This window comes from Sinocyclocheilus grahami, unplaced genomic scaffold, assembly GCF_001515645.1.
Source record: "Sinocyclocheilus grahami isolate Dianchi unplaced genomic scaffold, SAMN03320097.WGS_v1.1 scaffold224.1, whole genome shotgun sequence".
NCBI lineage: Eukaryota > Metazoa > Chordata > Actinopteri > Cypriniformes > Cyprinidae > Sinocyclocheilus > Sinocyclocheilus grahami.
In genome coordinates this window covers 277,999-293,575 of record NW_015505403.1, presented here as the reverse complement: position 1 = coordinate 293,575, position 15,577 = coordinate 277,999, and the positions used below count along the sequence as shown (strand labels likewise).

At 39.9% G+C, this 15,577-nt stretch overlaps 1 pseudogene; it reads left to right on the top strand.

Annotated features, from left to right (window-relative positions):
- Positions 1 to 2,344: 2,344 nt before the first annotated feature.
- LOC107596891 (transforming growth factor beta regulator 1-like) lies at positions 2,345 to 15,236 on the top strand (annotated as a pseudogene).
- Positions 15,237 to 15,577: the final 341 nt, after the last annotated feature.

Here is a 15,577-nt window from a genome sequence, read left to right as displayed (position 1 = left end):
CAACCTTGGTGAAGACACGAGGCGACAGGGATAGCCCGAAGGGGAGGACCTTGTACTGATACGCTCGCCCTTCGAACGCAAAGCGGAGAAACGGTCTGTGTCGAGGGAGAATCGAGACATGAAAGTACGCGTCCTTGAGGTCGATAGCTGCGAACCAATCGAAAGGACGGACGCATTGAAAGATGCGTTTCTGCGTCAACATCCTGAACGGGAGCTTGTGAAGGGCCCGGTTCAGGACGCGCATGTCCAGGACCGGTCGTAACCCCCCGTCTTTCTTGGGTACGATGAAGTACGGGCTGTAGAAACCCGACCTCATCTCGGCTGGAGGGACCGGTTATATCACCAGCAGGAACGCGATTTCTGCACGCAAGACAGGAGCATCCTTGTCCAACACCGAGGTGAACCGAATGCTCCTGAACTTGGGAGGGCGCCGGGCAGATTGAATCGCGTAGCCGAGTCTGATGGTTCTCATGAGCCAGCGAGACGGCCTGGGGAGCGCTAACCAGGCCCCCAGCGACCAAACTAGCGGGACCAGGGAAACCACCGACATACCTGCAGTGGGGCAGCGAGGTGGAACACAGGGACCCAACCCGGGAGGCCGTGCGTCCGAGGGTGGGGTCTGAGTGCACGGCGCACCACTTACCTGGCTCCATAGCTGGGCAAGGGGCTCGTGAGGAGGCACAGCGTCCCCGAACCGGATCCTGCTGCCCATCGGCGAAAGGAGAGGCGGACGGCCGTGTGGAGACAGGGTCTCGTGCACCGCCATCCTCGCCCTCTTGGGACCCGGAGGCAAAGGAAACTGCTCTTTTATTGAAGTTTTAGGTACCAAACAAAAACAAACGTAAACATAAGATTCTCCACCCGGCCCTCCTCCGGGGGAAGGAGTGGTGCAGTCACCATCTCCTGAAAAGCAGGATCCAAGAGCTCCGGGTCGCCCGTCTCATGGACGCCACTTTCTCTGGCGCTTCACGGGCTTGGCAGGGGCGGAGGCGGAGGCGGGCTGCGCCGGTTTCCTGCGGCCAGCTCCACGCTGCGGCCATTGTGAAGGCTGCTGTTGTGGCCGCGCCAGAGCGGAGGTGGAGGCCGCAGGAGGGCGCCTTCGGCCTCCGTGACTTTCGTCGCCCTAAGCGCGAGGTCCGTCGCTGTGCGCAGTTCCTGCAGCACACCTGGGTCAGCACCACCCTCGTGCAGCTGCTTCAATAGGCATGAGAGGCAGCGATCATGACCATCAGATGAAGGCAGGAAACGACCGCATCCAGAAACGCATGAGCGGGAAGCCATCTTTAAAAAGACGCCCATCGCTCGTGGAGCTCTTTAAGATCTTTTTTTCTTTTAGGAAAAAAAGGAAACACTCTTTTAGAGAGAGCGCTGAAGCGCCCTGGGGAGGTTGCGGCGAGACCGCAGAATGGCAGCTGCAGCACGCCAAAGACGAGCAGCACTGAATGGCAACCAACGCCAGCTGTTTCTTCCAAACACTCGCGGAGATTCGTCCTGAGAAGGCTCGGCTCCGAAGCGAAAAGCTGTGAAAAAAAAAAAGCTGTTTGCACACCCAAAAAAAAAAGCTGTTTGCACGCCCTCTCCTTTTATACCCGCGCTGCGGGGCGTGGTGCGCGTGGCGAAACATGCACGCCAACTGTCATTGGCTTGTTTTGTTTTCACTCGAAGGGGGTTGGGCTTTCGGGCGAGATCCCAATTCGTCAGTCACGACTGACATAACGTAGAACGTGACTGACTGAAAGGGAACCTAAAATATACTTCACTGGCATTTCTATTGAAACTTGTATGTCATGTTTTAAAATATTTTGCGTTTACACATTTGTAATGAATTTGTCAAATTTAGTACATGTAAAATATAATGTCAATAAAATACTACAACTAAAATAATATTCAATACATCATAATCAGTAATTGGCATGTGCTGTAGTATGTCAGCACATAAAAATCAGTGTAATTCTTTAAAGCATTATTATTAAAATAGTTATTAAATGTGATAATTCACACAAAAATTTAAACTCATCATACTCATCATACTCACCCTCCAGTTGTTCCGAACCTGTATTAGTTTCTTTCTTTATAAAATAAGATTTTTTTCACATACCTACATGATTTGAAGTACACTAATTTACAAGTGCACATTCAATATAATTAAATGTACTTCTTTCTTTTTTTTCTTACAAGTGTTGTGAGTCTCACTGGGTTTATTTGGTATGAATTAGTGTAATTTTATTACTATTGAAGTACTATAAATAATAGTTAAACTGAGATTACTCAGTAATGCAGTAGCAATGTTGTCATGTATGTGATACAGTATGGGATATATGTTGTCATATACTGCTGCTCTTTTATGTGTGAAACCCCCAGTGAGGTTGCAGATAAACCAAATCTCACTTGGCTCGATGCTGCTCAGGTGAACATCTCCCTTAAAATAATGCTTGTGTTATATCGCATACATTTCTTGTGATCAAATAAATGACTTTTCTGATCGTTTAAGATTGTTCTTGAAGAAGCTGGGTGGCCCATGCACATCAAGGAGATCAAGCAGCGGATCATTGATCGTGGACTGGTGCAGTCAAATTAAAGAAATCATTTTAAAACAATACAATTTTCCTTCAGTGTATATCTTCAAAATTACAACGCCATGCGCAAATGACAAGATAATCACTGTTCCCATAATTATTTCGCAGTGCAAAGTCAAGCCTCGAGGCAGTCATGTATCGAGAGGTGAGACTCGAAGTCTGGCCCAGTTTTATTTATGATACTGTCATACCGTTACCTGTCAGTCATGTACCATATTTACTTTATGTTTTCCATTCAGTACCAGCAATGTGTTTAATTTAAGTGCATGATTTCATTTGTATTTGTCTTTCATATTTACCTTCATAAAGTTTTAGAATGACTAATATAGGAAAAAGGGGTAAAGTCAGAGCAGTCTGTCACTAAGAAAGTCTACATGAGAAGTAGCCTGCAGCATTTGCTTTAGTTTTACGGTGTGTTACAGACTCAGAAAGGAAGCAGACGCTTCAAGAGGATTGAAAGCAGAAATTGAGTTTTTGCCCTGTTGGTAAGTCGATAAGCACATGTCAGTTAGCTGTCAGTGTTTAGAAACAGTTTGTATTAGAAAAAGCGCCACATTGTGGTGTTGTTTATTTTTTGCTGCTTTTTAGAAAACTTTCCAATCATCATTTTCTTTTTCACAACGACAAACATCATGATCTCAATTTATATTTTATGTTGTCAACTTTGGTCACCACATGGTGAAGTGTGTGGTTTGCCAGTTGTTAAACATTTATTTCCATGAAAGAAATTTCGGCTCACACGCCAATGGTTAAACCAACGGTTGACACATTGGACCATAAAAACAAACAGAGCTGCCATGTTTATACTCCTCATGAACAACTCCTGACATTTATAATGGCCTTACCTTGAACATCATACTCGAATGACAAACTTCACTTTTAATTATTGCTTGGTCTGTCTGAATACTTGATTCTGATTGGCTGGCAGGTATGCAGTAAAACCGTTTGAAGGGGTCATATGACGTTGCTAAAAAGAACATTATTTTGAGTATTTGGTGTAATGCAATGTGTTTATGCGGTTTAAGGTTAAAAAAACATTATTTTCCATATAATGTACATTATTGTTTCTCCTCTATGCCCCGCCTTTCTGAAACGCGTCGATTTTTACAAAGCTCATCATTCTAAAAAAGCGAGGTGTGCTCTGATTGGCCAGCTATCCAGTGCGTTGTGATTGGCTGAATGCCTCAAGCGTGTGACGGAAATGTTACGCCGCTTAACATACTGTGATGCCGTCTCCAAATCTATTACAAACGAGGCATTTGTTGCATCCAGTGGGGACATAATTACTGATTATAATGACTTCAGGGGCGGTCACACTGCACTTTTCGTTCCATTGACTTCCATTCATACACATGCGAATGCGTCAGACCGGAAACTCGTGCGAAAAATTTCGCATTTCGCTGCGTTCCAAAGTTCAAGTTTGGTGAACTCTGACCTGCGAATTCGCATCACGTGAAGACATGTGACCAGTAGAAGATCGATACGTCACTGTGTGACCTCTCTGTACAGAAATTCAAAAATGGAGGAAGCACTCATTTTAGCCGTAGCGCAGCGTCCTATTTTATATAATACATCTTTAAAAGACTATAAAAATCAAATAAAAAAAGAAGCATGGTGTCAATGGAAACAGGAACAGATGGTACATTTGAATGCAGACACATTTTTATCATTTTTTTATTGCTTAATATTTGGGTTGAACTGTTCTGGAACAGTGTTGTAAACACACAGCGACTCCACAACATGGCAGCGGCAGCAACAGCAAGAATTAAAGTTATGCCTTCTTTCTTTGCGTGAACATTTGGGAGGTGTTATGCAAATCTTCCCACATCGTGACATAGACATGTGGGGGCGTGTTAGAACGAGCCGTTTTAGGTAGGCGTGGCTGACTCGAATATCTCTTTGGATTTGAGACTTTAGTCTTTGCAACTTTACAGATCTTCTTTATGCACCCAAGAGCTTGTAGCACTCCAAAGAGAAAGGAAAAATTGAAATCGCATCATATGACCCCTTTAATGCACAGGTAGTTCCAAGTCCGTTGAATCACCATTCTATATTAATGTGCTGCTTTAATTGATGCACACAAACCAGCACACACACAGAGAGAGAGAGAGAGGTCGGAGATCACAGATTGAGCTGCGCACACACATAAACTTGTTGTCAATGCTTCCCCATGATTTTTATTAATAAAATAGCCTATACTAGATCGCTACATTATATTCCTCCTCAACGAGGTGGTAAAAGCGCAGTTTTTTTAAGTAATTAATTGTTTGTAGTGAGAGACACGCATGTAATGCACACACAACTGTCATCTCTCTCTCTCTTTCCCTCTCTCTCTCTCAATAATTAATTGAAATAAATGCTGTAATTCATTCAAATAAATGTGATCTTACCGCACTATTTCATCTCTGTGTCTGATTTGTAGTGGGCCTAATGGTTAGAGAGACGGACTCGTAACCCAAAGGTTGTGGGTTCGAGTCTTGTACCGGTGGGGGGAGTGAATGTACAGCGCTCTCTTCCACCTTCAATACCACGACTGAGGTGCCCTTGAGCAAGGCACCAAACCCCCAACTGCTGCCTGGGCACCACAGCTTAAATGGCTGCCCACTGCTCCGGGTGTGTGTTCATGGTGGGTGTGTGCACTTTGGATGGGTTAAATGCAGAGCACTAATTCCAAGTATGGGTCACCATACTTGACCACATGTCACTTCACTTCATTTTGCGCTGCAAAGAGCAATACTAGTTTTAACTTGGCAAAGGACCATGGAATAAGCGGGATAATCAATGGCTTGCCATGCATTAAAGGATTTTAAATGCACTTTGCGTCGGGTGGTTCTTTGCCTCTGCGTCGTGCATTTAAAATCCTTTAATGCACGGCAAACCGTTGATTATCCCTTACATATGCAATTTAATGGCATAACACCAATGTATTGCTGTAATAAACAGTTCTTCTGAAAACATGTTTTTCTCTGTTGTATCAATACATGTAAAACTCTTTGATTATTTGTAACTCACATATGCAGACTGATGAAGAGAGACAGAATGCATTGCATGCATTCTCTGCCCAGTCAACCTTCTCAAGTTCGGGCTCCGGTTCGTCCATGAGACCCCTGCCTTTCCCCACGAGCCACTCTGAATCCAGGCCTAAAGGGTCAGGTAGGGTCCTCGCAAGAACCAAAATGAGAAGTACCGGCTGAAGTACATGCGTCTGCGCAAAGCTGCCTGTGCTATGATATTTGTAAGTAAAATTTATTTTAGTTTTTATACCAAAAACAGTTTAAATATGTAATTGCCTACTTTGGACATTATCATGATAAGCATCCCTGAATTGGTGCCCATTATTTCACAGGAAAATGCAGCACTGTATGATGGGATTGCTCACCTGGAAGAGAAGTTTGTTCGGGCAAAAGAAGAAAGGAGGTACATCCACGCTTAGTTATCTTTATTACAAAATATACTTGAATGAAAATCGAATTACTTAAATATGTTATTTTTAAAAGAAGATGCTGTACTGAAAATCAGAGGAGTTGTTCAGTCTTGGTTTCCCCCCCCCCCCCCCCCCCCCCCCCCCCCCCCCACCCCCCACACCTCCCACCCCCCCCCCCCCCCAAAGGAAACAAATACTTTTATTCTGTAAGGATGTATTCAAGTGAATAAAAGTGACTGTGAAGACATTTATAATGTTACAAACTATTTCTATTTACAATAAATGCTGTTGTTTTGAACTTTCACCTGAAAAAAAATCCTGAAAAAAGTATCACAGTTCCCACAAAAATATTAAACTACACAACTGTTTCCAACATAGATAACAATAGCAATGTATATTCAGTACCAAATCAGCATATTACAATGATTTGTTGCTCTTAAGTTGTTAAACTATTTTATTGATAAAATCAGAACAGCACAGACAACAGTGTGCGAGTGTGTGTCTGTACTGTAGTGTGTGCGTTTGTAAGGGGGAGAGCATGAGAGAAGAGTATGTGCTTTCCGTACATACATTTTGTGGCAAAAATGTGGAAATAAATTGATTTATTTGCTTGGTCAGTGTCGTTGTGGGTTTTGGCTAGTTTGCTGTTTAAGCTGTAAGGAAGTTATATAGACATGTAATGTGATCAAGACCTGCCAGGAACTTTTTTAGCTGTGTGTTTCCACGTTTCTTCTAGGATTTTTTCCAGCTGTGGTGGCAGGACTCAGAACTCTGAATTTAATTTATTTTAACAAAAAAAGACAAGTAGTAAACAGTAATTAATCAAATAAGAACAAATACATAAATGACAAGCAATAGCACAAACAAAAACAAGAAGATACAGTAATCTAATAATTATAATTAAAAAGAATCAGTAATCTAATCATCTTTAATCGACTTACTCTCTCACTCTGTTTCTTCAGATTCCTGCTGAAGTCTTTGTTGCAGTATCAGTCTCTGGCTGAAGGAGAGTCTGTACCGACTCCCAGCTGCAGCACACATGCACCTGTCGTGTTGAGCTGGGGTACACCAGGGGGCGCTGCTCTACCAGGGAGTCACAGCCAGGCCACTGGACTCTCAGGATCTGACGACGGCCTTTTGAAGAAACCCAAAAAAGAAAGAAAAGAGAGGGGAAGAGAGAAGGGCAGGGAAGAACGTGAGTGTTTTCTACTATATATGTGTCTGCATTTTAAAACTACAGATTCAGTGCAATTATATTTGCTCAACCCTTCGTCATGAAGAAGATTTGTAAGAAAAGGAAGGTTGCAGAAGGAGGAGTGCGCAAGCTTGTGCAGCCCATCTCACTGGACTCTTCAGGGAGGCCGGTCTTTCCCATCGTGCTTGGTGGACTCACTGTGTACAGCCTAGGAGAGGTCAGAAACTCACCCAGCTCTAATGGGATATTGTAAAGGTCATAACTGTTGTTTACTTCACAGTGAGGCAGCAGTCTTTAGTAAATATTTATATTTTAGCAGTTAAAGAGTGAAATGTTTTGTTGCTAAAGAAGAGCTCATAAGTTTGTGTTTTTATCGTAGATCATCACAGACAGGGCTCTGTTTCATGACAAAACTGCTATCTATCCCGTGGGGTTCTGCAGCACGAGAGTTTTCGCCAGCATGAAGAACCCTGATCAGAAGTGTCTACACCTGCCAAATCAAAGATGGTGGTCAAGGACCACAGGTGCACACCTATGCATACTCATGGATAGTTGACCTGATGTTGACACATCCTGTGGTTTGACTAGGGTTGCAAAATGTTCAGTAAATTTCCGGAAACTTTCTCAAAATTCCTAGAAAGTTTCCAAATTTCTGGAATGCTTCCTGAAATTTACTGGAAATGTTCCACCTTTTCGCAACCCTTGGTTTGACATGCTATATTCTAATTAAAAACATCAGTGCTTGTACTTCTGTAATTATGGCAGTAAATGCTGTGAAATAACCCTGGTTATGAAGTTGTCTGTAATCCTTTACTGCAGAAATTGACTATATGGACTAAACAGAAACTTACATCTTTTTCTTCTTGTAATATTTAGTTTGAGATTGCACCAAAGGATGACCCACAGAATGCAATAGTAGCCTCATCAGCCCTCACCTGCCACGCAAACCTGCTCAAAGCCATTGCTGCCCGGAGGTAAAGTCCTGTAGAATTACTCAGTACACTTTAAAGCAATTTCCCCCAGAGCCATTTAAAAATCACAGCATACATTTCCTGTATTTTCATCAGATCTTTATTTATTTTAATCTTCCCCCCAAATCATCATTATTGTAATTAAATATATGTATGTGTGCGTGCGTGCGTTTGTGTGTGTGTCAGTGTTAATTTAAAAAAAAAATTCACCGACAACGAGACGATAACAAACTAAAACTGTTTGTGAATGACAAAAACTGACGTAAATCTATTGACATAAAAACGAGACGAAAATGTTAGGGAGGGACGATTTGGGAAGAGATTCATTCAGAACGAATCTGCTGCATAAGTTCGGAGGTTAGATGCGTACATATGAACCGGCGGGACATAAGCTAAAATACACTTGCTGCACGTCGCATAAAACATTAAAAAATTTCAATATGTGTGAGTAAGAGAAGAGCAGGCATATGGATAAATCTGACGACGCAAGCAGAGATCGACCGATATATCGATTTACCGATATTTGTCCAGATATTTAAGCATTTTACCATAATCGGACATCGGGTTTGTAATATAGGATTCACCGATAAACGCTGCCATCTTGTGGGTGTTTTGAGAATTGCGTGCAGGATCGCCATTGCAGCGCGTCTGAGGGGAGATGAGACCACAATAACGGCATGATGCAGGTACTTGATTTGCTGTAGTTAGTAAACTTTATTTAACATAACAGCCATTTATGCACAAATTAGATGCATTACATAAATGCCTGATATGTAGTTTATGCAGCTTGGCTCAAATAGAAAGAGACCAACTCACGGAGTCATGTAAAACAACCTGTCAAGTCCTGTCCCAATAAAGACGTAACTTTGTCTGAATTAAATAATATGCAGCCATGAATGAGTGCATGTTGGAAATAAAAGCGCTGAATTGAATTCTCTCTCTGTTGTATATTTGCTCATCATTAGTCTCGTGAAGCCGCTTTCATATTGCTGTTCACTCACTCAGGTTGATGCTCAGGAAATGCTCCAGCACGGCCACCGCATGTAACTTTTAACAAGATTCACTTGTTTAAAACACCCTAAACTGTATTAACATTTACTATATAACCATTATTTCGCTAATAAATATCTAAATAAATACAACTCTATGGAAATTTATTATTTATTATCTCCGCGAGCGATCGCAGTTTGAGTAGTTCTGTGTAACTGCATAGATAAACCACGCTATAACATTCCAGTTGAGAAATGCAATAAAATACAATGTTTTTGAGAATATTATTCAGTGAATTAACATTATCCAGTTAATTATTCTTGACTCTGGAGCTATTAAACATCTTATAAACCTACTAAAACTATAGTTTAAAATGAAGTAGATATGACTCCTGTCCTTTATTTATTTTCTCCGTTTGAAAACATTAGACATTTTACATTTATTTTGCTTAATGTTAATATTAGTGTTGTTGCTGTTGATGCTTTTTATAAATAAAATGTTTTTTTTTTTATTGTTGTAATATGAAGATTAAATTTAACATGAAAGACTGCTAATTTTCAACACAAAACAAAAAAGACGACTGAAAACACGAAAAACAAAAGTGAAGTATGTTCTTACTTCACTCAGTCATTTATTTACTTTATAACAGTAAATAAATATCGGTTCTGCATATCGGTTATCGGACACATAAACACGCAAATAATTGGTATCGGTATCGGTTATAAAATAAATTAATATCGGTCGATCACTAGACGCAAGAGAGAACTCAATTCGGTCCGGTTTTCTGAGCACAGACTCTTTCGCGTCGCATGAATGGAGAATTACACACAAAATTATGTCGAATTGTCCATTTTGAGGAGTATTCACGTAAACCAGTTGATTACGTCTTAAGTGAATGTAAACAGTAAGAAGAACGTGTTCAGTACATTGCATTCATTGCAGCTGTGCATTCGGTTTTAAAGGGGTCATATGATGCGATTTAAATGTTTCCTTTCTCTTTGGAGTGTTACAAGCTCTTGGTGCATAAAGAAGATCTGTAAAGTTGCAAAGACTAAAGTCTCAAATCCAAAGAGATATTCTTTATAAAAGTTAAGAGTCAGCCACGCCTACCTAAAACGGCTCGTTCTAACACGCCCCCACATATCTACGTCACTATGTGGGAAGATTTGCATAACGCCAAATGTTCACGCAAAGAAAGAAGGCAAAACTTTTATTCTCGCTGTAGTATTGTTGCCGCTGCCGCCATGTCGTGAAGGCACTGTGTGATTCGTTGTGAAAGCGAAACTACTTTGTTTGGCCTTCCAAAAGAGGATGATATCCGCTTCGTCATGCCTAGAGCTGATCCGTGCTGGTCGCTGAGGAAATACAACAACTTTGCGCTGTGAATCGCCGGATCGGCTTTCACCGTGGACGAAGCGGTGTCCAGCCCGGGGTCATCACATGTTGTTGCCGCAAGCCCTCCGGATGCTCCTTTGTCGAATCCGCCGGCCGCGCCGTTCTCAAGCCCGCTGCCTCTGCTCACTCTAGCACCCAGCATCTGCTCACTCTAGCACCCAGCCTCTGCTCACTCTAGGCCGCCGCCGCTCACTGTGTGTGACGCTGTGTTTCGTTGTGAAAGCGAAACTACTTTGTTTGGCATTCTAAAAATGGACATGACTAGAAATCAGTGGTTAAGTTAGAAAGAGCTTTGTAAAAATCGACGCATTTCAGAAAGGCGGGGCATAGAGGAGAAACAATAATGTACAGTATGTGGAAAAGAATGTGTTTTTTTTAACCTTAAACCGCATAAACACATTTCATTACACCAAAAAATGTTCTTTTTAGCAACATCATATGACCCATAGTGTGTCACCGCAGTTAAATCGGTGTCTATCATGATAAAACCTTAATATCAAACCTATATAATGAGTTCAGAAATTTTAGAGAAATGCTTAATAAATGCACTGTAACTTAAATCCATTAGATTTTAGCCGACTAAATTTACTGTAGATTTAGTCGACTAAAACTAGACTAAAACTAAAAACAATTCAGATGACTAAAATATGACTAAAACTAAATGGCATTTTAGTCAAAATTATGACTAGTATGACTTTAGTAAAAGTTAGCAAATGGCTGCAATATAACAAAGAGTGAAAAATGTAAGGGGTCTGAATACTTTCCGTACCCACTGTATATATATACACACACTACCAGTCAAAAGTTTTTCAACAGTAAGATTTTTCATGTTTTTTAAAGATCTGCTCACCAAGCCTGCATTTATTTGATCCAAAATACAGCAAAGGCAGTAATATTGTGAAGTATTTTTTTCTATTTAAAATAAATGCTTCCTATTTTAATATATTTTAAAGTGTAATTAATCCTGGGATCAAAGCTACATTTTCAGCATCATTACTCCAGTCTTCAGTGTCGCACCATCCTTCAGAAATCATTCTAATATGCTGATTTGCATGGTACAAAAGATTTCTATTTCAGATAAATGCTGTTGTTCTGAACGTTCTATTCATCAAAGAGACCTGAAAAAATTCTACTCAGCTGTTTTCAACATAATAATAATAAAAAATGTTTTTGAGCAGCAAATCAGAATATTAGAGTAATTTCTGAAGGATCATGTGACTGGAGTAATGATGATAAAAATTCAGCTTTGAAATCACAGGATTAAATTACACTTAAAAATATATTCAAATAGAAAACAGTTATTTTAAATAGTAAAAATATATAAAAAAATATGTACTGTATTTGCTGTACTTTGGATCAAATAAATGCAGGCTTGGTGAGCAGAAGAGACCTACTGTTCAAAAACGTTTGATTGGTATTGTATATATCAGTAAGATATTTTTCATTTTATTAATTTTTAATAAATAAATATTAATTGAAAAATGTTAAATGTTAAAATGACCCTGCATGGTTTCTCTTATTCTAGGGGCAAATCCTTGACCAACATTGTCCCATCAGGAGCAGACTTTTTTGGTTTTTCTCACCCCACCATTCAGAACCTGATCCAGAGCTGTCCTGGGGCTCACAAATGCAGCAAGTGAGTAGCAGCAATGTTGTAGTTATGCCATCAGTTAAGTCATGAAGTTACCAGAAAGGCAATTAAAGCTGCCTTAAAACTGCATGTCTGTATTTATGTATTTGTTATATGAGTCACGTTTCTCTGTCTCTGAAATGCAGTGGTTTTCCTAACTGTCCTGGAGCAGCCCAGCACTGTCTCCCTCATCTAACACACCCAATTCAACTCATTAGTAGAGACTTTATAAGTCTAGAAGTGGGTCAGAATAGGTAAAGAGAGATGTGTGTCAGATGCACGTCATGTTCAGCAGCAGCTCTTAAAGGGATAGCAGCCAATAACCTAATAACCAGCTGCTGTAATGTCTGTTAATCAAAGATCAAAAGAAAAAGTAGGAAATCAATAACTTTTGTAGCTTTAAAGATTCATATATATAATTTATAATTTAGTGTTTGATAACTCTATTTAATTTCTGTATAAATCCTACTTGCTGAAGGGCACAGGTAAATGTGACATTTATTATAACAAGTTTATGTGAAGATTGTTTTATGTTCACTTAAATTAGAAGTTATTAGTAGTCTTATTAAATGTTAAAATTGATAGCTCTTGTAATGTTGAATGGCTAGTCAATGGTTAAATATTAGAGGAAAAAACTATTTCATAGAGACATCAGTAGTACTGGTATCAGTGATACTGGCCTTCAGTCATAAAGATGTCAATACAAATATTAAAAAACATGTCTTTATGTTGTTTCTACATTAATTTAAAGATTGAATGTAAAATTATTGCCATGTAAAAGTAATTTAAAATTTTAATGTTAGGTGGGATTAATTGTGATTAATTTCAGAAAAAAAATTGTGATTAATTAGTAAATTGTTTAATCGATTGACAGCACTAATATATAGATAGATGGATAGATATATAGATAGATAGATAGATAGATAGATAAGCCCGTAACATCAAAATAACCGTAAATTCTGGCAAATGACCATGGTATAAGCGGGATAATGCATGGCTTTGCGTCGGGTGGTTCTTGGCCTCCACGTCGTACATTAAAATGGTTAGCTGTGCATTAGAAGATATACAGTGGGTACGGAAAGTATTCAGACCCCCTTAAATTTTTCACTCTTTGTTATATTGCAGCCATTTGCTAAAATCATTTAAGTTAATTTTTTTTCCTCATTAATGTACACACAGCACACCATATTGACAGAAAAACACAGAATTGTTGACATTTTTGCAGATTTATTAAAAAAGAAAAACTGAAATATCACATGGTCCTAAGTATTCAGACCCTTTGCTCAGTATTTAGTAGAAGCACCCTTTTGATCGAATACAGCCATGAGTCTTTTTGGGAAAGAGGCAACAAGTTTTTCACACCTGGATTTGAGGATCCTCTGCCATTCCTCCTTGCATATATATATATATATATATATATATGCACATATGTGTGTGTGTATATACAGTAGGTTTAAAGCATCAGCAGATTTGCAAAAATGGAAAAACAATGTGCCTGGGGTACTTGATTCCAAGTGTCCTGAGAGGATTGGCAATGGAATTTATTTTATTTAATATCCTAAACCCAACCAAAACAGAGCAGAATGTCTCTAAGCATTCAACCCCAATCCAATTTTTATCTGCTCAAGCAGAACGGTAGCAAGGTTTGGCTAAAACTTGCTAATGTTAAAGTTAGTGAGTCCATGCTTACCAATAGGTCAATTGGGCTGGTTTTGTTTTGCAGACCTTGCAACCAGTGAAAAGCGAGAGAAGACTTTACATTGTGGTTTTGTTTGTTTATGCAGCAGTCTGCGGTGAGGTGGCTGCCACTTCAGCACATTCTCACTCCCCAACTCGTCACACACTGACGCCTGGTCAGGACTCTTTGGCGTCACTTTTTGATGCACAGGGTCCCCCTTTAGTGTCAGTTTTCGACATGCAGGGTACTCTGTTGCTTTAAATAAGAAGCTTCGGTGTCAATATGCAGACACAAAGGGCATGAGAATTTTATGGCGATTATTAAATTTTATATTGGGTAATAATTTTGCCACTTTTAAGTATATGTTGGGATGTGATTTTTAATTTAAACAGTCACAACAAGTTTATTTGCATTATTTACACATTTTTGAGCAATTAACCCAACCCCTACCCCCAAACCTAACCAATTGTCAATATAAAAGGCATACAGTCACAATTTATTAAAAAAGTATTAATATTCCAAGTCTTCCTAGGGAAAACAATAGATTTGTGAGATGAACAGGCTTGATCACTGTCTCCGTCCACCATAAAGCTCAGTTCTGTCAGGATATTTAAGTGTAACACTTTATTCAAGATAAAGGAGTCTGATTAGCAAGGAATATCAGAAAGCTAAGTCCTGACTGTGGCGAAAGGTGGAGCTGGGGATGGAGGAGGGTAATTTGCTCCGAAGCAAGCTGAAAAGCTGCTGAATAATACTGAATACAGCTTATATAGGAATGCCGCGATAGGTGTCATATTCCTATAGGTAGATGTGATCAGCTGAGAATCAGCTGATGCAAGCTTGACTCACGTGACCTGCCAGAACTAACGCTAAAGCTTAATATCATGTGTGCAGTCTGTTCACAAATTCAAAAATTGCTGCCAGAGGAAGCCTTTTGTTATTAAAGTTATGTTTGCTAGATCCCACCTCCTTGTTCCCAGAGTCTTGAGTCTTGGTTGAGACCCAGAGTTTGAAAGGCTTTGTTTTAGATCATAACAATGTCCATAACAGTTTAGATCATACATTTATTAATGACATAAGAGGGGCCACTGTGCAAAATGTCAATTAAGTATAATTTTCCCTCCCTACTTTAGTTATCAGTGGGTGCGTTTTGAGGTTTGTCGGGTGCAGGTGGCGCATGGACTTTCAGAAGATGATGCATCTGCGAACTTTGAGTCCTTTCAGCGAGTGCAAAGCTGTGAGGAGAGCCTTGCCAGTCAGAACCTTACAACAGAACACAACAGCACAGGTCAGACAATTACCACAAACCACAACCAAACATTTTTGCATAATTATATTATTGCTGTTTCTCAATATTTCACATCGCCATGTCGTTGAGACACTGTGTGTTTCGTTGTGAAAGCGAAACTACTTTGTTTGGCCTTCCAAAAGAGGACACAATTAGAAATCATTGGTTAAGTTGTATTTACAGCACACTTCTAGAACAGTTCAACCCAAATATTCAGATGTGTGCAACGCATTTTATGGAGGACAAGGACTGTTTCCTGGGAGAGTAGCCTACAATGCCAGTGTTCTGACAAATAATGCTGACTCACAGCCTGTAAGTACCTTTTCATATTTAAAGGATTTACCACTGACGATTCAAACGTGAGTTTTGAGTAGTGTATGGTAGCGCTTGTTGTTTGTCGTTTCTCCGATCACAAATGCAGACATGGTTT